Below are 25,151 nucleotides of genomic sequence, written 5' to 3' on the forward strand. Positions count from 1 at the left end.
ACTTATCGATGATGATCACAGGATTAAAAAGCCCGCTCAAATCCTGGAATGCTCATAGATTCTTTTCTAGTGTTACGGTAGCTGGATCCAGGAATACTATTAACCATGATTATGTACTGATTTTTGAGCATCTACTATCCCACATGAGCTTCTCAGGAGAGGTGTTTTATAGTTGAGGAAATGCAGGCTAGGAGACCTTGACCAGCTGACCCAAGATGTTATATGGGTTTCAACTCCTAAGCTCGTTTTCTTTCTTCCATACTTTGCAAATCAAGGCTCTTGATACAACCGACCACTCCCCCCTCCAAAAAAAATTGTCCTTAACTTTAGTAAAATCTAACCTTTTGTAGGAATCCATTCACTGTGGCCAATTTGGCTTTTGAGTCCGAGAGTCCAATATTGAGCTATGGTGGGTTAAGTTGGATAATGTGTATAAAGTATCTAGTGGGGGACCTGCCATATAGTCAGTGTTTTACCTTCACCTTGGTCTCTAGCATTGGGTGGGGCTCCTGTTAAACCTTTTAAGGTCTGCTGGAATATAGCAGCTGAGAGAGCAAGGTGGATTGTCAAACAGGCCTGGGTATGAATATGGCATTCTCTGACTTTGGATTGCAGACCACTTTGGGTGATTTTGGTTGCAAACAAGAGACTCTTATTTTTAATTGCCTTCTACCAAAGGGATTTTTCTTCAGTCTAGAGGTAGAGGCTGCCTGGGATTGGCCGCCTGCCTTTCCGCCTACTTGTGATCCCTCAAATAAATAAATAAAATCTCAAAAAAAAAAAAAAAAAAAAAGTCTAGTCCTCATATGCAGATGTGGCACTGTCCAGAGGAGGAAACCAGACTGTTTCTTCTGGGGGCCGTTTCCTAGTAGAAAGGAACATTTTTTTCCAGAAGCCAGGCTTCTTTTGTGTCTCAGTAACCAGACTTTGGTCAAATGCCCATTTCTGAAACAATTGCTAACAAAGTGGAAATAACCTCCTCTTGGAGCACATGGCTTTGTGGGGGAGGGATGGGGAACTGTACAGTGCTGAGATCCCATTAGACAGGAAGGAGGGAAAGGATGCTAATCTCCTCTCCAAGTCTTGATCCCCTCATGTGTAAATGAGGGAGGCTGACACTTAGCTCACATGCTAGTCCGGTGAGATGGGCACAAAGACCAGCCTCAGAACAGGGGGTTACCGTGCATTTGAAGGTGCAGGAGACCAGGGCCACATGTTCTAGCCTCTAATTAGGCTTATGTACTGAAAGTTGTGCAATTTGAAGAAATACTGGGCTCTCCTTTTTAAATTTTTCACCAGCTATCTTTTGAGAGGCTGCCATATGGTGGGCTCTGTGCTCAGAACCACACAGGACTTACCTGCCCCGTATGTATGGATGTGTGTGTGCGTACTAGCGGCTAGGACTACATGTTTCGTAGAACAGATAATGGATTAGTGAACACCTGTTGTGTCCTACCCTCTATTATCTGTGCACTGTGTGTATTATCCATGCTGCTTGCCACAGTGTCTCAGAGCAAGTGTTTTCCTGTTGAGAAAATGTATGTAGGATTGTTAAGGGAATATTACCAAATGCTGGTTGTGGTTAAAACTCCGTCTGAAGGAGTCCTCCTGCAGGTCAAAGTCCGCTTGTCTCTTTCACTAATAGACACTGGAGATACGTCTGCTTACCTTGAAAGTTGGTAGCTAAATTATCTCATGCATTTATAGTCTTTAAAATCTGTAACTTCTCTGTTAATGTTAATTTTGCATTGTGGTTAGTGATAGAGTTGAATGAAAACACTGATTTGATGAAACACCTAATATAGCTTTTATATATATATATATATATATATACACACACACAGACACACACACACACACACGCCCTGCGCCCCCATCCCCAACGGACACACTTAGTGGTTGTGACACCCACTTATCTCCCAATAAACATGGCTCCAGAAAAAAAAAAAAATATATATATATATACACACACACACAGCTAGCTAATCTATGCATACGTGTGTGTGTTTATATCTAATCTATGCATATATATGTAGCTAATCTATGTTTATTGAAGACATTAGATTTAGTTTATGAAATGTACCAGAAGCAGCGTGACTTTTCTGAGGAAAGCAGTCAATGTTAGCAGTCAATGTTAGAAATAATAATGTTAGAAATAACGATTTGATTAACTTTGTTTGGGTCACAGGCATGACCTTTCTAACACAGCATACTTCCTAGGAAATAAGATCATAGGGGGAGATTTGATTTTAAAAAGTGAAGGGCAGGGCGCCTGGGTGGCTCATTTGGTTGGGCAACTGTCTTCAGCTTGGGTCACAGTCCCGGAGTCCCGGGATCGAGTCCCACATCGGGCTCCCAGCTCCATGGGAAGTCTGTTTCTCCCTCTGACCTTCTCGCCTCTCATGCTCTCTCTCACTGTCTCTCTCTCAAATAAATAAAATCTAAAAAAAAAAAAAAAAAAAAAGTGAAGGGCATGAAAATACTGGGAAATTTCAGGACATCTCAAACATTTGGCTAGTAATGTCGATATCTGATTTAGTCCCATGTACTGCCAGTTTTCGAAGAAGAAAATTATTTTACTGTTTTCCTTATTAGATACATATTCAGAAGTCAAATTAGTAATTGGGTTCTTATCTGTTTCTGGATTTAAAACACATTTAAAGCATCTGTGTGATTTAACAAGAAAGGATGTGTTTTTATCACTTCATCCAGTGTCTTACTGAAGTGACATTTTCTGGGCAGTTGTCAGCATAGACATTTTGTTTTGGTTTTGTTTTTGCCCCCCCCTCCCCACCGCCCCTGGCAGAGGGTCACCTAGGGGGAATGGTGTGTTGACATTTTTCATTTTATCAATGGTATCATAATCCTTTTTTCTTTCTTTTCTTTTTTGAAAAGTGAATTCAGAGCAGGTACAAGGTACCAGAGCAGACAGAGCCCTCTGGGCGATAGTAAGGAAGATGGGTTTATCCTAAGAGGCTGGAAAACCCTTGGAGAGTTTTAAGATTTTTATTTATTTATTGGCCAGAGAAAAAGAGCGAGAGAGCGTGCATGCACAAGCAGGCGGAGGGCCAAAGGGAGAGGGAGAAACAGATTCACTGCTGAGCAGGGAGCCTGACGCAGGACTCCATCACAGGAGCCTGGGATCATGACCTGAGCGAAGGCAGATACTTAACCCACTGAGCCCCCAGGCATCCCAGTATCATAATCTTTCGGTGGAATGGTTACAGACCCTGCTTATTTTTATTTTTATTTTTATTTTTGGAAGGCACACATTTGGAAAGTTAAGGAACAGCTTTGGCAGAGCAGACGGTGTGTGAGGTGTGAGAATAACCATTGGCAGGTACCATGGAGGGAAGCCAGTGGGCTCCGGGAGGACTTGTGTGCCTGTTTTATACTGGGAATACTGCGTTTGTGTGATGTTTTGTATCCTCTTTCATACGTATGAAAATGGAGGCTCGGGGCCCGTGTTGGGAGATATTTTTGTGCATAATAATTTGGTGCATAACAAATGGGCCAGAGAGAAGCTCTCCGTGTTACATCTTCAGACATACTGTAAACGTCTTGTGTTGGGCCAGCCAGAGTCCTATCTTTTTGCTGTTACTGCTCTCGCTTTCCTTGGATTTTTGCTTGTATACTGGAAAGAAATATCCCCTCTTTCCCTTGAGGTTTTCAGTCTGTATTGAAGGTTTTGGCGATACCTGTGATGTGGGTAGATGCGGGTTGGGGAAAAAATTTATAATTGTCCAGAAGCAACGGCATTTTCCAACCCCGAACTCCTGTTTCTCCTTTGTCTTACTGTTGTTCTAAGGATACACATGAGAGCCGGCTTGCCCTGAGTTAATTCAGGCACACTGTGCTTTTCTAAACACAAGGTGCTTCCCCAAGCTTCCGTCAGAGCAGTGGATCTGGTGCCTGCTGCTAGAGCAAGCTGGCCCCGAAAGATAATGTGTGGCCTAAACACCAGTGCTGGTGACTCACTGGAGCCAATTACCTGTGTTCTGTGTGGCTTTGTGATCTGCAGGGAGGCCCCTGTTTTGCCCAGGTAAGGCAGGATCTCCATTTCAGTCACTGACGAGATGAAAGGTTTTTGACAACTCTGTTAGCATTTTAGCCGTAGGCATATTTTGGTCAGTTAAAATGCACTCTGGCGCATGAAGTAACAAATTTCTTTTTCCTTTTTTTTTTTTTTTTTTTTTTAAGTACATGGTAGACGGAGAAAAATAACCGGGCGTGGGTCATAGAAAACCCTGAGCAGAAAGGATGCATAGGTTTTCTGCCATCACCCAGAAACATTGGAGCACGCCTAAAGTTGGCCTCAGTCATGCTGTCCTCCGGCAGATATACGCACACCTACAATCCAGAGGCCGGGAGGTGAGCAATTACAGACATAAGGAACAACAACAGACCCAGAGGTTTTGGTGTGTGTGCCAGATGGTGTGCACTGAGGGAGTTTCCTTTTCTTGTGAGGTGAAACTTTTTCAAAGGACCTTGCTCACGGTGAGCCAACGGACTCATTCTTCTACAATTTCTCCATTATAGTTCGCTCATCATTCTTGGTGTCCTGTGTAGACGTGAACTCCTAAAACAGACCCTAACCTAGCATGGTGGAGTACTTTCTTTCAAGTCTTATCTTACCAGTAATAATGAGAAAAATGGTACTCTATGTAGTGATCCTGAAATTTACTTAATTATGTTCAGGCACTGTGCTAAGGTCTTTACATATGTAATAATCCTATGAGTTACTATTATTATCCCCATTTTACAGGTGAGGAAACTGAGACCCAGCAAAGTGAAGAATTTTACCTACACTTTTTTTTTTTTTTAAGATTTTTATTTATTTGACAGAGAGAGGGAGAAGCAGGCTTCCCTATGCAGGGCTCTATCCCATGACCTGGGATCACCACCTGAGCCGAAGGCAGGCACTTAACGACTGAGCCACCCAGGCACAGCTACCCACGCCTTTATAGTCCACAGAGAGGATGAAGGGCAGAACATTACATCCCAAGTTTTTTTTTAAATAGTTTTTATTTATTTAAAAAGCAAGCAGGAACAGGGGGCGGGGTAGAGAGAGAGAGAGAGACAGAGAGAGAGGAGGAGAGCGAATTAGAATATTGAGTCAACTCCCTGCTGAGCTCAGAGCCCAACACAGGACTCGATCTCACAACCCTGAGATCATGACCTGAACCAAAACCAAGAGTTGGGTGCTTAACTGACTGACCACTCGGGTGCCCCTTGCATCCCAATTTTAGATTCTCTACTCTTAACCCCTGAACTGTGTTTCCAAAGGTTAGATTTGTTTGAGTCATCATGGGAGGTGGTCACTTCTTTGTCGGAGTGGGCCCAGGCAATAACATCCATTTTCTTGCTTGGGTTCTGAAGAACGTGGGAAATAAAAGATTAGAGCAAGTGAGAGGTTATGACATCACATTTATTACTGATTGGGTAGCCCATTCTTGTGGGCGGTGTGTTCCCAAGAAGAGAAAAGGGCCAATCCGCTAGGTTAAGCCATCTCCTGGGGGTGCAGAGGAGGAAGAGACAGAAGCCTAAGAGAATCCTTCCTAATGGAAACTGGGGATGGAGAAAGGGAGGGAGCCCCCTGCTCACTTCAGAGTCAGGAGTTGATCCAGCGTGGTATCTAGCTGAAAGTTAGCAGTCTTGTTACAGGGGTTGCCATGATGATGTTCACTAATACTTGGGTGGTTCGTTGGAAAAACCGCATGATGCTGTAAATAGGCTAGGATTCCTCCTGAGATCATATTAAATTGCTGCATCTTTCCTTCCCCATGATTTCTGGAACTAAAGTGGATCCCTCTGGATCCATGTACTTCTGTTTCCTTTCTGTGTCCTTGAAGTGCTTTGTCTTTCCCTTCTATTTCCAAAGCCATTGCTTACCTGTTTTTTTTTTTTTTCCTTTCTGACGGTGTGACCCGTCAGAAGGCATGGTTGTCTTAGTGAATGTTTTGTGATATAAATAGTAATTCTATTCACTTAGAAAAGCACCTCAGGTCTCCAAGCAGTGTGAAGAGCTCAGCAACAGTATCTAACTAGGTGGCTGGGAGAGATAACTTAGTAGGTAGTTAGACTTTACCTTGTTCTCTATTGTAATAACATTTAGGAGTGTTTAAAACTTCAGGGCTGGCGCACATGGGTGGCTCAGTTGGTTACGCATCTGCCTTCAGCTCTGGTCATGATCCCACAATCCTGGGATCGAGCCCCGCATCGGGCTCTCCACTCAGCGGGGAGGTCTCCTTCTCCCTTTCCCCCAGCCTCCACTTATGCTTGCTCTCTCTCTCCCTCTCTGAAATAAAGAAATAAAATTTAAAAAAAAATTCCAGTGCTACTTTGCAGTATAGACAAGAAGGGATTAGTGGTGAAATGTGTGTGTGTGTGTGTGTGTGTGTGTTTGAAGATTTTATTTGAGAGAGAGAGCACAAGCAGGGGAGCAGCAGAGAGAGAAGGAGAAGCAGGCTCCCCACTGAGCAGGAAGCCCTATGTGGGGCTCCATCCCAGGACTCTGAGATGAAGGCAGAAGCTTAACTGACCAAGCCGTCCAAGTGCCCCAAAATGTGTGGTTCATAAGAGTGACAGAGTGTAAGAGGCCAGATGTTCATTTGTAGGGAGCCCTCTGGAATGTAGTGGCATGTATGTCACATACTGTTTAATAATAATTATGGGTAAGTGGTAAAGATGAGGGCTGTCCAAAATTTATATAAACTGTTTTCTAAAACACAGGACACGTTCTCTTCCTTTTCATGGTTTTCGAAAGCTCTTTGACTTTCGAAAGAGAGCTTGAATGAGGACCGTGCAGTGACATGAAGGGAGTAGGGGAAGAGAGAGCAGAGTTAGATAACACGTATTGCATTTGGCAGTGTGCCTTGGACTGTGCCAGTCACTTTAATCATGGCGTCCTGTAACTCCAGGTCTTAACCTCTACAGATGCAGAGTCTCAGGCTTTCAGGAGTGATGCTGGTTCCCCGAGGTTGTGCAGATGATTGGGGGTAAAGTTGTACCCCAGGCTTGCTTGTGAGCACACTAGGACATCCTCAAGGGTGTTGAATGTGCTTGTATCCTTGCACTCACGCACGCTGTGCCCAGCATGCTTGCCTGGGGCTGGGGAAATGGCAATTTAAGCCAGTTAGTTCACTTCTTAAGATTCATACCCTCAGACGTTTTGGTTCCCACTAGAAGGCTTTGGACTAAAATTTACCAGGCTCCTAATAGAGACTGAAGTGGCCCAGCGTTATCTTGGTGGGTTCTAGATGTAGCAAGATCCCCCACCAGCCTTGCCACTGCTCCCGGGGAAGGGGAAGACCATGTGGGGTATTGTACAGAATAGGTGCCCCCCCCAGCACCAGCCCTGTTGGCCCATCTAGAAAAACACTAGCCTGGGAAGACCATTTTCCTTGTTTTTTTTTTTTTTTTTTTAAGGAACTCTGCCTTCTGCCTGGACACTGCCATCTAGATGCCTTTTTTATGTCATCATAAATTGTTGTTAGGCTGAAAGGTGAATAAAATGTTGAACTATTACATTACCCTGAGGAAAGTAACTAAAATTAATTATGAAAAGCAACTATCTTATCTATCCTGGAGGAAACACTGAGTGGGAAAAAAAAAAAGCTCTTAAATTGTGGCTAACATAAATAGAGAGGGCAAATGTCCCCCTAGTGATCATTCCAATACTTTTAAAAATAAATATTTCTAATATTATCCCTAAGGCTATTTGATTTATTTAAAAGAGAATGTTGACTTTAATCTCTCTTCTACATGTTAGTTACTGGAGTTTCAGACTTGTTACCAAGTCCTTTAATGCCAGATAGCTTTAGAAAAATGAAAAACAACAGCCAACAATCACTTGAAATGAATAACTCTCTCAACATTATGTTACTTTTTTCCTCCAAATGGAGGTATTTTGAGGAATCTTCCTTGACAGTAGAGACATAAGTTTTTAAATAACATGTTTATCTGTTAACATGATAGATGGCTTAATAGAAAAGTTAGTTGTATATTGGCCTGTTTTCGTTTTTAAAAGGATACTCCTAAAACTGTGACTAGTTGTAATTTGAAGTGCATTTTTCCTTGTATAGAAGTTAAGTCTGTGGTCATTTTAAGAAGACCATGATTTTAGCAAAATGAGTGAGGATCATGAGATTTGTTTATGTAGTGATTGTTTGGTCTGTGAGTAGCTTTGTATCATGACAATCAAAGAACTGGACATTTTTATTTTTTGCATCATTTTTTCATGTTTACTTATTCAACCAGGTAAATGCCTTGCTGCACAGAGGTATGTCAAGTGAATTAGAGCTTCTTAAAACTTCACTGACGTAGGCCCTGAGTTCAGGACCCATGGTTTGCTCTCGCTGCTGGTTTCAAACAGGAACCAAGAGTGATGTGTTTCTGTGGTCTGTTAACCGTTCAACACCCGGGGGGGAATGGCTCATTCGATTGGAAGAACATATTTTATGAGGGGCGGGGAACTTTGTCAAGGAATGTAGTTCATGTTGATTATATGTATGTGAATCTATAACGGAGAGCCCAGTGGTAGCATTAGCAGCGCATACGGTTTATTAAAATACTTACCATACCTTTCCTGTATTTTGTTTAAGCCACATAAATTCCCCTCCGAGCTGAAATTTAGTTAATCTCTCCACAATGTAGTACATGGGTATGACTACAGAAGATGCTTTTTCATGTTCCCCAGCGAAGGGAGATGTGTGCGGCGTTAGGCACTGGGGACCTGATGGCCTTGTCGGGAGGCTTATGTCCATGGCCTAAGCAGGTCATAATGTGTTGTCTGGTCTTTTCTGCCTTCCCCATGTCCTCCCACCCAATCCTACTCTACTTTGGTTTTTAAAGGAGTCACGATGAGTACTGATTTTCTTTGCCATGGATCAGGGTGGCAATGGACAAATCACTCAGCATCTCTGCGCCTCACAACTAGATGCTGAATAACATGAGGTCTTTTCACTATTAACCCAGTGTCCTGTAACTCTTTTTTCTTTTCTCTCCTCTCCTCTTTTCTTTCTTTCTTTCTTTCTTTCTTTCTTTCTTTCTTTCTTTCTTTCTTTCTTTCTTTCTCTTTCTTTCTTTCTCTCTTCCTTCCTTCCTTCCTTCCTTCCTTCCTTTCTTTTTAACATTTAAAAAAAAAGATTTTACTTATTTATTTGAGACTGAGAGTGAGAGAGAGCATGGGAGGGGAGATGGTCAGAGGGAGAAGCAGAATCCCCGTGGAGCTGGGAACCCAATGTGGAATTTGATCCCAGGACTCCAGGATCAGACCTGAGCTGAAGGCATTCACCTGACCAACTGAGCCACCCAAGTGCCCTCTAATGTTTTTCTAATTTTAGGTAGCAACTTCTGGGGTCTACATGGTATCTTATCCGTTTGGGGTGCTATCACAAAACACCACAGACTGGGTGGCTTAAGCCACCCAGTGTATTTCCTACAGTTCTGGAGGCTGGAAGTCTGAGGTCAGGGTACAGCATGTTGGGTGAAGGCGGTCTTCTAGGTCACAGACTTCGCACTCTGTCCTAATGTCATGGAAGGTCTAGGGAGCCTTGTGGGCTCTCTTTCCTAAGGACATTAATCCCATTCATGAGGGCTTCATGTTCATGACCTAAACACCTCCCAAAGGCCCCACCTTCTAACAGCATCACATGGGCATTAGGATTCCAACATGTGAATTTTGGGGGGACCCAAGCATTTAGACCATAGCACATTAGAAAATGTGAACAGAGGAGAGAAAGTTGCAGATGCTAGAGTGACAGGAAATTATGCTTGAGCACTGAAGACATTTTTGTTCATTGCTTACCTATGGTATACATAACTGATACTTTTATCAGCTTTGCATAGTAAAAAATATATTGAGGAAAAATATGGAAAGCTATGGAGAAAGAATGTGAAGATTAAAGAAACATCAGTTTGTAGTTGGGGCATATTTATTAAGAGGAAATACCCTGAGATAATTCCTATATTCCCATGAAAATGGTAAATTACGCTTTGGTAAGGGTCTCCAGTTTGTTTCAATGCTGCAAAAGTTTTTAATTCTGCTGTTAGAACATGTGACCAAGATGAAACTTAAAGTGTTTTCAGAAGTTCACAGATTGCTTTATCCGTTTTGAAATTCCTCCTTGTGCAACTCCTAAACCCAAGAATTTTTTGTTCTAGAGAGAGAAGTTTATGGTATAAATGATCACATTAGGTATTTAGTTTTTTTTTTTTTTCCTCTTGGTCTTATCTGGTAATTTGTTATTAGTTATTAACTAATTAGTTATTAATTTGTTATTATTAACACCTTTTTGGGTGACTTTTTAATACTCAGTTTCTATTGGGTGACTTTCTGATGTTCTCTATTTTTATGCATGTGTCATGACTAGACTATGCATCATTCAAGTATAATGGCTATTAGTCTTGCCTTTCCCAGCTTGGTGGTTGTGTACTTGTTAGTTTTGTTGTTTATGCATTCCTTGGAGTGTCTGTTAGGAAGGATATGCCCTTTGAATGTAACTTGTTTAGAAATCCTGCAAATCAAAACTCCCATTTAACAGCTCTCCTAACTGTTAATAATACCAACTGTAGGAACGTACGTCCGTAAGCATGTTATCTACCAATCAGAGTTCAGTATTCAACTCTTTCTAAGGTATTAGGAATGCTCTACACGTTCTGTGCTTTACTCCCCTAGCTAGAACCCTGGGTCATATGTTTTACTGGACAGTTCTGTGTGGTTCTCCCACTTAGCCAATAACTAGCAAAGTACGAAAAGATGAGAAACTTTCTGAAGTTTCTTTTAGAAGTTCTAGGTAAACTGTCTGGTCTTTGTAGGAACAATAACTTTCTGTTCCTACCTTCAAGATCCCCAGAGACTTCTTAGTTTCCAGGCGGAAGATGGTCCCATCTACTGAAATTTTGCCCTGCCTTCTTTGAATAGGAAGACCTACTTCCTGCCCTCTGATGAAGCTGATCCTATAATCTCCAAAATTCTTTGTTTGTTTTTCAAGACATTAAATAACCCCAGCCCTACCAGCTATGGCAAACAAATAATTTAAATTGAAAAAGACACAGCTTCCATGTTTTTCTTAATTGATGATAATGGGTTACGCTTCAACTCTGTCTTTGCCAGTTTTGTTATTTTGTATGCAGAAGCTTTGGTGTTTATTTAAATTACTTTATAAATTATTACATTTGCTGAGAGTGAGAGAGTCTTGAATTTAGTCAGTAAACGTTTATTGAGGACATACAAGATACTGGGCCTACTGGTCAGTACTAGGCATTCATACATGAAATACTAAGTAACTGACTTCAAGGAACTCGTAAGGATTGCACTTAGTGTGCATTGTCCTTGATTGTGAGAGCTGCCGACATTTTGTTTCTAGAATATCCTGAAGGAACCTTAACCTTGGAGTAAAACCCTTTCTTTTTCAGTAAGAATCAAGTCTCTTCCTTGCTTCTGTGCCTTTCCTCCTAAAGATACAGCTTCTTATATAGGAAGGTTAGGGAACCATAGGAGTTGGATGGGACCCCTCAAAGTGACCTTTGACCCTTCCTGTGTCATTCCCACCCTTCGTTCATCAACCCTCTATGTCTAGACAGAATTCACAATACTTAACATAAAGTAGTTTTGGTTGTTAGTAAATTGTGGTATTTAATTCCTTCATGAATTCCTTCCCACACAGAGCCTGTGGAATATTCAGAAGTTTACGTCTGCAGTATCTGTTCAGTGGGAATTGGCTTGTCATCAAATCTCAGGTGTTAAAATGTTTTTACATGCTCTATGTTGGAATGATGGCAAATTTCCTAACTGTGGGGATAAATTAAAATATGTAAATTGAGGGGCTCCTGGGTGGTTCAGTAGTTAGGCATCCGCCTTTGGCTCAGGTCATGATCCCAAGGTCCTGGAATCAAGCCTGTCATCAGGCTCCCTCCTTGGTGGGAAGCCTGCTTCTCCCTCTCCCATACCCCCTGCTTGTGTTCCCTCTCTCGCTGTCTCTCTCTCTCTCTCTCTGCCAAATAAATAAAGAAAATCTTAAAAAAATATATGTAAATTGAAAGTTGTAAACATACTCATGATTATAAATTTTCTTTTTGTGAATATTAAACAGGGATAGACTGATGATTAATATTCTAGGAAATAGAAAACATTTCTAGATAGCCTAATCTTATTAGATGTATGGAAGTAGAAAATACTTTTTTCAGTCACATTTTTTTTCATTCAGTAAATTTTAGTGGTACCTACTAATTTCTTACATTTGCAGTAAGTGTAGGGGACTCACAGATGATGTACGTGGCCCCCAGGGAACTCAAAATTTTGTGATTATTTTTTTATGGTCAAAAATCTAATTTTTATTTTTTATATTTAGTTTTTTAAAAAAAGATTTAAAGCATATGTGTGCTCTTGGGCATGCGGTTGGGGGAACGGGCAGAGGGGGGGAGAAGAAAAAGGGAAGAATCCCAAGCAGACTGTGCACTGAGCATGGAGCCTGACATAGGGCTCGATCCTGGGATGGTGACCTGAGCCAAAACCAAGAGTCAGATGCTCAGCTGACTGGAGCCACCCAGGGACCCCAAAATCTAGTTCAATTTTTTTTTAAGATCTTATTTATTTGACAGAGATCACAAGTAGGCAGAGAGGCAGGCAGAGAGAGAGAGAGAGAGGAGGAAGCAGGCTCCCTGCCTAGGAGAGAGCCTGATGCAGGACTCGATCCCAGGACCCTGAGATCATGACCTGAGCTGAAGGCAGAGGCTTAACCCACTGAGCCACCCAGGCAGCCCCAAAATCTAGTTCATTTTTTAAGAAGCTTATGGATGCTGTGAAAGATGTGTCCTCTACTCTTACTGACAAAGGTGCTTAAAACCACTAGTGTAGCTCTCTTTGGGATTTGGGGTCTATTTTGGAAGCATCTTGATTCAGAAGCCCAGGCATCCTCTCCAAAATTCTGACTAAATGTTAAAAAAAATTAGGTTTTACTATTTGATCTTTTCTCTCGACTCTAGTCCGTATACATTGATTTTTTCTTATTGTATAGTATTTATGAAAAGTAGAGAAAAGGATTCTAGAGAGCTGTCCTTTAAACAAGAGGTGTTTTCCTACTTTTTGCCAAAGGCCCATCTCCATGTAGGAAGGTCCCAGTGCTGTGTGAGCCTTCCTGACTTGCCTTCCCCTGGTCATTGATGCACAGTTGTTCTTGAAATCGGGAGTGGGTATTCAGCTAGCAAGACCAGTGGGGATCCATATCACTTCTGGTTTCCTTATCAGATTCTTTATCATGAGTGGTTTTATGATTTCTATAAATTATAGGGCTGCTTCTCAAAATGGTTTCTGGATATTAACACCAGTTCATCTGAATTCACGGCACAGTTCCTCATCACTAATAAGCAAAGTAGAGATTGTGGAGTGAACTATTTGTTCCTTAGTTTATCAAAAATTTGGAAAAGTTTGGGTTTGACTACTGCAATTGCAACATTGATTTGCTCCCTACGCATGTGTGAAGATCCCACAGCTATGTTCATTCACATCATTAAGTAACAGGGGTCTAAGAGGAGCATAGATCACTGAGATGCTTTCCCATATCCCTTAAGGCTAGACACCGTGGTTGTTAAAATAGTTTTTAGAGCAAGGGTAGGATACAGATGTGCTATCATTTAAACAGACGCATGCTAACTTATAGCATGTCATGTGTGTGTATATTTGAGGAAAGCATGAGAAGCAGGCATTGGTGTTCATCACATACTTACCTTTATCCCAGTGTTGTTTTGCATTATGAGTAGGAATTTCCCAAGCCTGTCTTCATTCCAGCATATCCTGAGAGTATATGGGGTACATGGGGATACCCATATCTCCATATGAGAGTATTTGGGGAGTCCCTGAACACAAACTTCTCTTCCCCTCCATAGTGTTCTATCATCCATCAGTTTTTCAAAATAACAGTAAAACACTAAAAACCTGACTTACAAATTGGAAAGGTTTATTTCTAATTACCAGCTGATGGCTTTTATTAGCTCTGATACAAGGAAGAGAAGAAAGGGTATGCCTTCCATGTTTCAGACACAGTGGTTGCCATATTAGCTCCCATTCACCTGTAGTGGGTATTGTGAGATAGGAGGTCAGTGAAGAGCATTGAAATTTTGTATTGGATTTTTTTTTATCTGTATCTTTATTACTTTTTTTTCTTGGGAAGTACCAGGAAAGAATTAGGAATGTAGGAAAAAATGTACATGGGGCACATATTTAAAGAGCTAGAACAGAGTCTAAGGAACCAACCTAGAGTGTTGGGATGAACATTGACTTAGTAAAAGTCTTAAGTGTCCACAAATTTGTTCTGATACTTTATTTTGTAGAGGACGAAATTTAGGTCTAGGAAAATTAAATGGTTTCTCCAAGATGATAAAGATGGTTACTGGTAAAGAAAGATCAGCTGAAGTTCTTTTTAGAATTAAGGATAAGTACCAAAAAGTCCTGAAGATAGCAGGCAGTAAACTCTTCATCTTTGGAGTGGTAAACCAGAGAAAAAAGGTTACATTGAATTTAGGTAATGTAATATAGAACGTTTAATAGTAGAAGCTTTTACTAATGGCATGTGGTACTTCAAGATACTACAAGAGAAAGTGTTTTTTGTATGATCCTTTCCTGAATTGGAAAATGGGGCTGGGGAATGATTGGAGACTGTGTCAGTATCCTTTAATTATTTACTGTGGTATGCTAGGAGGGTCCCATAGTTTAGAGAAGGAAAATACCGATCATTGGATATTGATATCCTAACCTCTCCCTTGGCCCATGGTCTTGGCTGCCGCCTCCACTGTGAGGAGCCATGATGAGTTCTGTGGAACCACCTGCCAGACCAGCTGTACCGGCATTCTGTTCTTTTGGTCTGTAGCTGCTGGGTGTGTCCAGGTTAGTAATGAACCTGTGATTCACCTCAGATCTAGACTAGAGTTGCAGTTGACCTTTGCAGTTATGGTTTGACTTTGTCTTGAATTGAATAATGACCTGTTCTCTAGCATATTTATGAGCATTGAGAAGGTGAGTATGAAAAACCACAGAAAGGGGTACTAAACCAATTAGGTGATTTGGAAGCATCCAGGCGAATGATCCTGCTACCTGGGTCAACATCAGCACTTTTCCCCATCAGACTTTCTTCTTGACTTCACTTTTCAGTAGACACATAGAAACTTAAAAATACTAAAGTGTAAAAGACGGGTGAACTTTTGCCTGTACATGGAAATATGTATATTTTTGCTATTGTTTTTCTTTGGAAAAATGCTTCTCAACCCAGGCAGTGGGGGAGGGGGGGTGTCCCCAGCTTCCAGCCGTCATACTGCAGTGCACTTGAACAAGGCTGTTAATATTTTCTTTCTTAGCAGTTGCTACACTATGGAGTGAATATACCCAGAAAGGGTCTCTCTCTCTCTCTCTCTTTTTTTTTTTCATCAGGAATTTACTCTGCATGGTTGCAAAGACTCTGAGGAATAATTGAGATTTAAATATTCCCAGCAGGGAGGGAAGGAGCTTGGATAAAAGAGTACCTTTCCCTTTCTCTTTTAGGATTTGATCATGAGAAGAGTTCATTTGGCTTGCTCATTAAGACTGCCATTAATGTTTAAGCACAAAAAAAACCTCACATGCTTTTGCCATATGTAGTTGTTTTCATCTGGTGTTTAATTCTCTGGTATCACAAAATCATTGAATTCTGGATTTTTTTTTTTTTTTTCAACGTTAGGAGTTCTCCAGCTGGTAGGAGGTCACCATTGTCATATTACTCTGGAGTGTAAAGGGATTAAGAAAATACATAACACAAATTCTTGCAGAAGAGCAGTGACCTTATGGAAATCACCTCACTCCCAGGTCCCCATGGACTTTTCCTAGGGAAAGTGACCTCCTTTCATTGAAAAGGATTTTTGTATTTCTGATGTTGCCAATGCTACAATGATTCACTCAAGTTATTGGTGGCACTCTTTGGGATGTGCAGAAACCCAACTCACAGTGGTTTAAGCCAAAATAAAGTGTTATTGACTCCTATGATTGAAAGGGCCACAGAAGGTCTCAGTTCATGGATGGGCATTTCCAGGGATTCAGATGATGACATTATGACTGGTCCCCTTGGTTCTTGGCTATGCTTTCCTCAGTGTTGGCTTCAGATGCAGATGGGTTTTTCCTCTGATATGGCCAAATGGTCACAACCAGCTCCAGACCTACATTCTACTACCTCTGAAACTGGGAGAGAAAGAGCACTTTGCCCTCCTAGTAATTCCATTGCTGGGATTAAGTCTCATTGCTCCGACATGGGTCATGTCACCAGGATGGAAACTACTGGTCATGAGTGTGCCCCCTAGAAGAATGGGAGTGCATGATCTGTTTCACTCAGATCAATTAGACTGAAAGTCTGGGAGGTGAAGCTCATTCCAAAGAGGAAAATTAAGGTTTATCTCACCAGAAGGGGCAGCGACTACTAGGCTATCCACACAAGAGACTGCTGCTCCCTTCTGTTTTAAATGTTCCTGTCCATTTACATTCATGCACAAGGTGGTATTTCAAAATTTAGAAAACAAAAGGAACCTTTCCACACTTAGTGCTTCTGGTCTGATGCCACTAGTTCAAGTGGGGGCTTTTCCTTGAAAGCCATGTATAGTGAAGCTTTAAATTATGTTCGCTTCCTTAGAAAAAACAAGGGGTTGTTTTATTTTAAACATAATTTTTAATAATTCATGGTTTTGATGTTTTATTAGTACTTGTTCAAGGTAATTTTTGTGTGCCTTATGATTGGACCCTTTGGGCACCCCTTTGTTTTTCTGTTGGAATGCCTCTCTGAACTCTGGAGCTTGGGCAGGACACAGCTCACCATGTACTGAGCAGCCCAAAAGGCAAACAGGTACCTGTTAAGGTAGAAATACAATTCAGCTCTCTTTCCATACTGGTCAGGCTCGAGAAACAGTAAGGTTGTAGGGTCGGTTAGAACGTGCAGGGAGAAGTTCATTCCCATTAAAACAGAAGTAGATGGAGGACACAGATTGTCAAAACCAAGAGTTCTGGGGCACCTGGGTGGCTCAATGGGTTAAGCCCCTGTCTCTGGCTCAGGTCATGATCTCAGGGTCCTGGGATCGAGCCCCCTATCGGGACATCGGGATCTCTGCTCAGCAGGGAGCCTGCTCTCCCTCCTCCCTGCTGCCTGCCTCTCTGCCTTGTGATCTCTGTGTCTGGGGTTTGATATAAATTGAAGAGGTTTTTTTTTTTTTTTTTTTTTTTTTTTTTTTTAAGATTTTATCTATTTATTTGACAGAGAGCGCAAGTAGGCAGAGAGACAGACGGGGGGGTGGGGGAAGCAGGCTCCCCGCTGAGCAGAGAGCCCAATGTAGGGCTCGATCCTAGGACCCTAAGATCATGACCTGAGCCGCAGGCAGAGGCCCACCCACTGAGCCACCCAGGTGCCCTATAAATTGAGGAGTTTTAAATACTGTTTCAGAGTGGGAGGGAAACCTCAACAAAGAAATATTGAGAAAGCACTGTGTTGAGCGTGAAGATCCGTCCGCTAATTCTGCACTGGGAAACCTCTGTTCTCTCTCTTCATGGAATTCCAACAGGTTTGTCCCTCAACAGCGGTGGAACATTTGTTTTCATTGTAGAAGCAGCTTTAATCCAAAGTCATATGACACCCTAAGTGTTGAAGTCTGTTCTCTTTCTTGGCCCTGCTGGTCTGTCACTGGTTGACCTCCCTCTGTGCCAGCAGCATAATGGAATTATCTGGAGCTTGTCAGTGCTATTTGTTTTCAGGCAGTTACGTTCATTTTCTGCACATCAGTTTTGTTTATGAGATATTGGAATCGTCGAGTACAACGTGAACAATTTGTACTCAGTTTGAAAGTAATGGAACCTACCTCCTCATGGTTTTCTGGCTTGGCCGTTTATGGCTTGTTTGTTGTTTATGGCTTGGTTGTAATACGACATCTTACGTATTAGATTTGGTTTTTGCTCAGAAATAGGATTACATGTGATCATTTTTACTTTGTTTTTAATGGTTTCCATGGTTTTAAAAAATTTTTGGTTATTTTTAAATTTCTTTTTTCCAGTTTGTGGGTTTGTTTTTGTTTTTATATTTATTTGTTTGTTTATCTGTTTCCATGATTTAATGACCACTGACTTAATTTGGTAGTTCAGCCAAGCAATGGAGAAGTTAAAATACTCGATTGCCAATTTCAATGGGAGATTGATAAAACTTTTTGTCCTAATGACAACCTTATTTCTTGTGGTCCTGTATATTATTTTGTAAGTGATTCTTGGTCCTAATTAAAAGACCTCTTTTCTATTTTATTTTGTTGAAGACTGGCACTTGTATAAATGTTGCTTTTACTTACTTTTAATTTGAAAGAGATCTTTAAATGATTCACAGTTTAATCACAAAGAGCTTGACAAGCCTTTTTCCTGATTTTTCTGTGAGATTGCATGAGAAGTGAAAGGAAAAAGCCCTCAAAACTATTAAATAGTGCAGGAAGAGGAAGCATTTTGAGCTCCTGGAAAAAAAAATTTTTTCTTTAAAATGAGCTTTCTAGTTACAGCTCTACTTTTCTTGTTCTTTCGTTTGCTGTGGAATTTAAATTACATAGACTTTCATATTGAGAGTGCCCCCTCTCCCTATCCTGCCCATTTACTGTGGAAGGACCCCAGTGAGGGGCAATCTTTGATTAAAAAAAATAAGAGAGAGGTAGTTACAGTAACTACTGGGTAAAAGAAACATTAGAAAAACGGAGCCCACTGAGATGTGGCCGACCTTTGAGGTGCTAGTGGGTTGGAAACTTCATTATGTTTGACTGCACAAGAGACTTCCTCTTTCCAGAGTTGATTACGAAAAGGGGCTCATGACAGCTTAATAAGCTATCCCTTGCTGGCCATTGTAGATAATTCATGAGTGTACTGCATCATGGGAAGAACACACAAAGGAGAAACACTTTGTAGAACAAAGACCATGCCACAGGGTATTTGGGTAACTGGAGAAAGGTGGCTAGAGCATTGTGGGGATGGAAGGGAAAAATGATAGTTTGGAGAGAGCCTGGTTATGCTGGCAACACAGGTGAAAAACAGAGTCCAAGCTATCTTAGGTTGGTCTTAAAGGTGAAAACTTATACTGTATTTGACATCTGGAGTGGCTGAGCAAAGGAGTCAGATGTTTCTATAATGTTGAAATCTCACCTATAAATCATGAACTTTGGTGATTTTGCATGATCTGATTAGATTAATACAAAGAGGATACTTAATTTGGAAAATCCATTTATTTAAGAAGAGAAATACTGCTTTGGGTTCTGTTTCAGTTATAATTTGACTAAATCATCTTCAAGACGGAAGACCTCTCCAAGATACCCCAACATGAACTGAGGGGTATTTTCTTGGTTTTTATTTTTCCTTGTCATTACTAATCCAAAGAATCCCAGGCAGGAAATTCTTTTTCTCTATTCATATGAAGTTTATTTTTTTGCTCATAATACGGCCTCGATACCTTTTGATTGCTAGAAAGGATAGAAAAGGATGTTGTAATATAACTGTCTTTTCTCTAAGGAATGTGTAAAACAAAGAATGAACCCAATTTTCATGATAAAGAGACTTAAACTCGTTGTGACAGCATCTTACCTCTGAGAGATTTCTAAAAAGTCCAATTTGAATTTTTAAAAGACATACAAAAATGGTAGACATTAAATGGCCTCTTAGGCAATTTTTTAATCCAAAAATTAAAGTTGTTGAATTGAGCATTTTTGACAGTTTTTTGGTCGAGCATCGTGGACAGGATATTAGAAACCAGGGAAGTTTAAAGCGCCCATTTCCTTTAAAGATTTGTTTTTATTTATTTATTAGACAGAGATCACAAGCAGGCAGAGAGGCAGGCATGCATGCTCCCCGCTGAGCAGAGAGCACGATGCGGGGCTCGATCCCAGGACCCTGAGATCATGACCTGTGCCGAAGGCAGAGGCTTAACCCTCTGAGCTACCCAGGCACCCCGTGCCCATTTCCTTTAGATGAAAGTTTGGGTGAGTACCTTTGGCAGGCTAGTGACTTCTCTTTCTAGACCAAGTCTGGTTTTCACGTCACTCATAATGGACGCCTTTTTACATTTTCTGTTAAGCTTTGTTTTACTTAAGACTGCAGTCTTTCTTTTTTTTACAGCTTTATAAACATATATTTTTATCCCCAGGGGTACAGGTCTGCGAATCGCCAGGTTTACACACTTCACAACACTCACCATAGCACATACCCTCCCCAATATCCATAAACCCACCCCCTCTCCCAACCCCCTCCCCCCATCAACCCTTAGCTTGTTTTGTGAGATTAAGAGTCACTTATGGTTTGTCTCCCTCCCAATCCCATCTTGTTTCATTTACTCTTCTCCTACCCCCTCAACCCCCCATGTTGCATCTCCTCTCCCTCATATCAGGGAGATCATATGATAGTTGTCTTTCTCCGATTGACTTATTTCGCTAAGCATGATACCCTCTAGTTCCATCCACGTCGTCGCAAATGGCAAGATTTCATTTCTTTTGATGGCTGCATAGTATTCCATTGTGTATATATACCACATCTTCTTTATCCACTCGTCTGTAGATGGACATCTAGGTTCTTTCCATAGTTTGGCTATTGTAGACATTGCTGCTATAAACATTCGGGTGACGTGCCCCTTCGGATCACTACGTTTGTATCTTTAGGGTAAATACCCAGCAGTGCAATTGCAGGGTCATAGGGTAGTTCTATTTTCAACATTTTGAGGAACCTCCATGCTGTTTTCCAGAGTGGTTGCACCAGCTTGCATTCCCACCAACAGTGTAGGAGGGTTCCCCTTTCTCCGCATCCTCGCCAGCATCTGTCATTTCCTGACTTGTTAATTTTAGCCATTCTGACTGGTGTGAGGTGATATCTCATGATATCTCATGATTTGTATTTCCCTGATGCCGAGTGATATGGAGCACTTTTTCATGTGTCTGTTGGCCATCCGGATGTCTTCTTTGCAGAAATGTCTGTTCATGTCCTCTGCCCATTTCTTGATTGGATTATTTGTTCTTTGGGTGTTGAGTTTGCTAAGTTCTTTATAGATTTTGGACACTAGCCCTTTATCTGATATGTCATTTGCAAATATCTTCTCCCATTCTGTCAGTTGTCTTTTGGTTTTGTTCACTGTTTCCTTTGCTGTGCAAAAGCTTTTGATCTTGATAAAATCCCAAAAGTTCATTTTTGCTCTTGCTTCCCTTGCCTTTGGTGATGTTCCTAGGAAGATGTTGCTGCGGCTGAGGTCGAAGAGGTTGCTGCCTGTGTTCTCCTCAAGGATTTTGATGGATTCCTTTCTCACATTGAGATCCTTCATCCATTTTGAGTCTATTTTTGTGTGTGGTGTAAGGAAATGATCCAATTTCATTTTTCTGCATGTGGCTGTCCAATTTTCCCAACACCATTTATTGAAGAGGCTGTCTTTGTTCCATTGGACATTCTTTCCTGCTTTGTCGAAGATGAGTTGACCATAGAGTTGAGGGTCCATTTCTGGGCTCTCTATTCTGTTCCATTGATCTATGTGTCTGTTTTTGTGCCAGTACCATGCTGTCTTGATAATGACAGCTTTGTAATAGAGCTTGAAGTCCGGAATTGTGATGCCACCAACTTTGGCTTTCTTTTTCAATATTCCTTTGGCTATTCGAGGTCTTTTCTGGTCCCATATAAATTTTAGGATTATTTGTTCCATTTCTTTGAAAAAAATGGATGTTACTTTGATAGGAATTGCATTAAATGTGTAGATTGCTTTAGGTAGCATAGACATTTTCACAATATTTATTCTTCCAATCCAGGAGCATGGAACATTTTTCCATTTCTTTGTGTCTTCCTCAATTTCTTTCATGAGTACTTTATAGTTTTCTGAGTATAGATTCTTAGTCTCTTTGGTTAGGTTTATTCCTAGGTATCTTATAGTTTTGGGTGCAATTGTAAATGGGATGGACTCCTTAATTTCTCTTTCTTCTGTCTTGTTGTTGGTGTAGAGAAATGCAACTGATTTCTGTGCATTGATTTTATATCCTGACACTTTACTGAATTCCTGTACAAGTTCTAGCAGTTTTGGAGTGGAGTCTTTTGGGTTTTCCACATAGAGTATCATATCATCTGCGAAGAGTGATAGTTTGACTTCTTCTTTGCCGATTTGGATGCCTTTAATTTCCTTTTGTTGTCTGATTGCTGAGGCTAGGACTTCTAGTACTATGTTGAATAGCAGTGGTGATAACGGACATCCCTGCCGTGTTCCTGACCTTAGCGGAAAAGCTTTCAGTTTTTCTCCATTGAGAATGATATTTGCGGTGGGTTTTTCATAGATGGCTTTGATAATATTGAGGTATGTGCCGTCTATCCCTACACTTTGAAGAGTTTTGATCAGGAAGGGATGCTGTACTTTGTCAAATGCTTTTTCAGCATCTATGGAGAGTATCATATGGTTCTTGTTCTTTCTTTTATTAATGTGTTGTATCACATTGATTGATTTGCGGATGTTGAACCAACCTTGCAGCCCTGGAATAAATCCCACTTGGTCGTGGTGAATAATCCTTTTAATGTACTGTTGAATCCTATTGGCTAGTATTTTGGTGAGAATTTTTGCATCTGTGTTCATCAAGGATATTGGTCTGTAGTTCTCTTTTTTGTTGGGATCCTTGTCTGGTTTTGGGATCAAGGTGATGCTGGCCTCATAAAATGAGTTTGGAAGTTTTCCTTCTATTTCTATTTTTTGGAACAGTTTCAGGAGAATAGGAATTAGTTCTTCTTTAAATGTTTGGTAGAATTCCCCCGGGAAGCCGTCTGGCCCTGGGCTTTTGTTTGTTTGGAGATTTTTGATGACTGTTTCAATCTCCTTACTGGTTATGGGTCTGTTCAGGCTTTCTATTTCTTCCTGGTTCAGTTGTGGTAGTTTATATGTCTCTAGGAATGCATCCATTTCTTCCAGATTGTCAAATTTGTTGGCGTAGAGTTGCTCATAGTATGTTCTTGTAATTGTCTGTATTTCTTCGGTGTTCGTTGTGATCTCTCCTCTTTCATTCATGATTTTATTGATTTGGGTCCTTTCTCTTTTCTTTTTGATAAGTCTGGCCAGGGGTTTATCAATCTTATTAATTCTTTCAAAGAACCAGCTCCTAGTTTCGTTGATTTGTTCTATTGTTTTTTTGGTTTCTATTTCATTGATTTCTGCTCTGATCTTTATGATTTCTCTTCTCCTGCTGGGTTTAGGGTTTCTTTCTTGTTCTTTCTCCAGCTCCTTTAGGTGTAGGGTTAGGTTGTGTACCTGAGATCTTTCTTGTTTCTTGAGAAAGGCTTGTACCGCTATATATTTTCCTCTCAGGACTGCCTTTGTTGTGTCCCACAAATTCTGAACCGTTGTGTTTTCATTATCATTTGTTTCCATAAATTTTTTCAGTTCTTCTTTAATTTCCTGGTTGACCCATTCATTCTTTAGAAGGATGCTGTTTAGTCTCCATGTATTTGGGTTCTTTCCAAATTTCCTCTTGTGATTGAGTTCTAGCTTTAGAGCATTGTGGTCTGAAAATATGCAGGGAATGATCCCAATCTTTTGATACCGGTTGAGACTTGATTTAGGACCAAGAATGTTTTCTATTCTGGAGAATGTTCCATGTGCACTAGAGAAGAATGTGTATTCTGTTGCTTTGGGATGAAATGTTCTGAATATATCTGTGATGTCCATCTGGTCCAGTGTGTCATTTAAGGCCTTGAAAAAAAAAAAAAAGAAAGAAAGAAAGAAAGGATGAATACCCAAGTTTTGTAGCAACATGGACGGGACTGGAAGAGATTATGCTGAGTGAAATAAGTCAAGCAGAGAGAGTCAATTATCATATGGTTTCACTTATTTGTGGAGCATAACAAATAGCATGGAGGACAAGGGGAGATGGAGAGGAGAAGGGAGTTGAGGGAAATTGGAAGGGGAGGTGAACCATGAGAGACTATGGACTCTGAAAAACGATCTGAGAATTTTGAAGGGGTGGGGGGTGGGAGGTTGGGGGCACCATGTGGTGGGTATTGTAGAGGGCACAGATTGCATGGAGCACTGGGTGTGGTGTAAAAATAATGAATACTGTTATGCTGAAAAAATAAAAAAAATTAAAAAAAAAAAAAAAAGACTGCAGTCTTTCATGGATAATATTGACCCAGACTGAGTTCTTATGGGTGATCAGGTCTCACCATTAGCTGTTTGCCGTGCTGCTGAAACTGTGCATGACCTTGCTCGTGACCTCCGTGGCTTATTTGAGCTATCCATGTGTGGATGTTAGTAATCTAGCACTTCAGTTTCCAAAGGGCTTCATCTGTTTAATTTAATCTTTATAGTGATCAATGCAATATGATAAGGGGGGGTTTATTTTGTGTGTGAATAAGATCATTGACTTTCCTGAAGGGGATTATTCCAAGGGTAAGTAGTTAGAAAGTGAGAGACTTGGTATTTTAATTCCTCTTGGCGAGACTTTGGTTGATTATTATTTTTTTTATTTACACCTTTTTATTCATTTGTTGATCATCCAACATTTATTGAAAATCTGTAATAATCCAGGTATGAGGCTAGACAGCACGGCTGCGGTAACAAGAAGGCATCATCCTTGTCCCTGAAGAGTATGGTCCGGGAAGAGAGAGGCCTGGGCTAAAGGTGTGATGGATGCTGTGAACCAGGGTCCCAATGGAGAAATCCATCAGTCTACTTCAAGATTTATAGAGTTAGTTGATATTTTGACTTTGTGGAGTTATATATATATATTTTTTTAGGCAACTGTAATAGCCTTTCTAATAGGTCTCAAATAGCATTGGGATGAATTGAACTAGATAGTAGGTAGGAAGGGGCTCTACGATGTCTATTACACGTGCAGGAGGCTGGGACTGCTCTTCCTGGGACTGCCTGTCCCTTCCTGCTCCTCCCCTGTCCTCTTCTTCCTTCTGTCCCGATACTGTATCATGTGTATGCTCCAGTGTCATTGGTTATCTCCCTCTTCTGTCTCCCCGGTGGACCCTAAGTGCTCTGAAGATGCTTGTTGCAAACAGTTTTCAGGATATTAACTCATCATGTCCAACCTGTGTCCACATGAGTAGGACATTTTATTTTCTCTGCTTGGCCATTATCTTTTTTCTTCCCTTTTTTTTTTTTAAACTTACAGTATCA

General features: G+C 40.9%; 1 protein-coding gene and 1 non-coding gene across 8 annotated transcripts in view; both read left to right on the plus strand.

Annotated features, from left to right (window-relative positions):
- Positions 1-25,151, plus strand: part of RYR2 (ryanodine receptor 2) — a 738,447-nt gene that overhangs the window by 158,012 nt on the left and 555,284 nt on the right. The window lies entirely within an intron of this gene.
- Positions 8,323-8,456, plus strand: LOC125085369 (small nucleolar RNA SNORA2/SNORA34 family). The gene has a single exon (XR_007122894.1). It is a non-coding gene; the product is annotated as a small nucleolar RNA SNORA2/SNORA34 family (small nucleolar RNA).

The sequence above is a fragment of the Lutra lutra genome, chromosome 14, assembly GCF_902655055.1.
Source record: "Lutra lutra chromosome 14, mLutLut1.2, whole genome shotgun sequence".
NCBI lineage: Eukaryota > Metazoa > Chordata > Mammalia > Carnivora > Mustelidae > Lutra > Lutra lutra.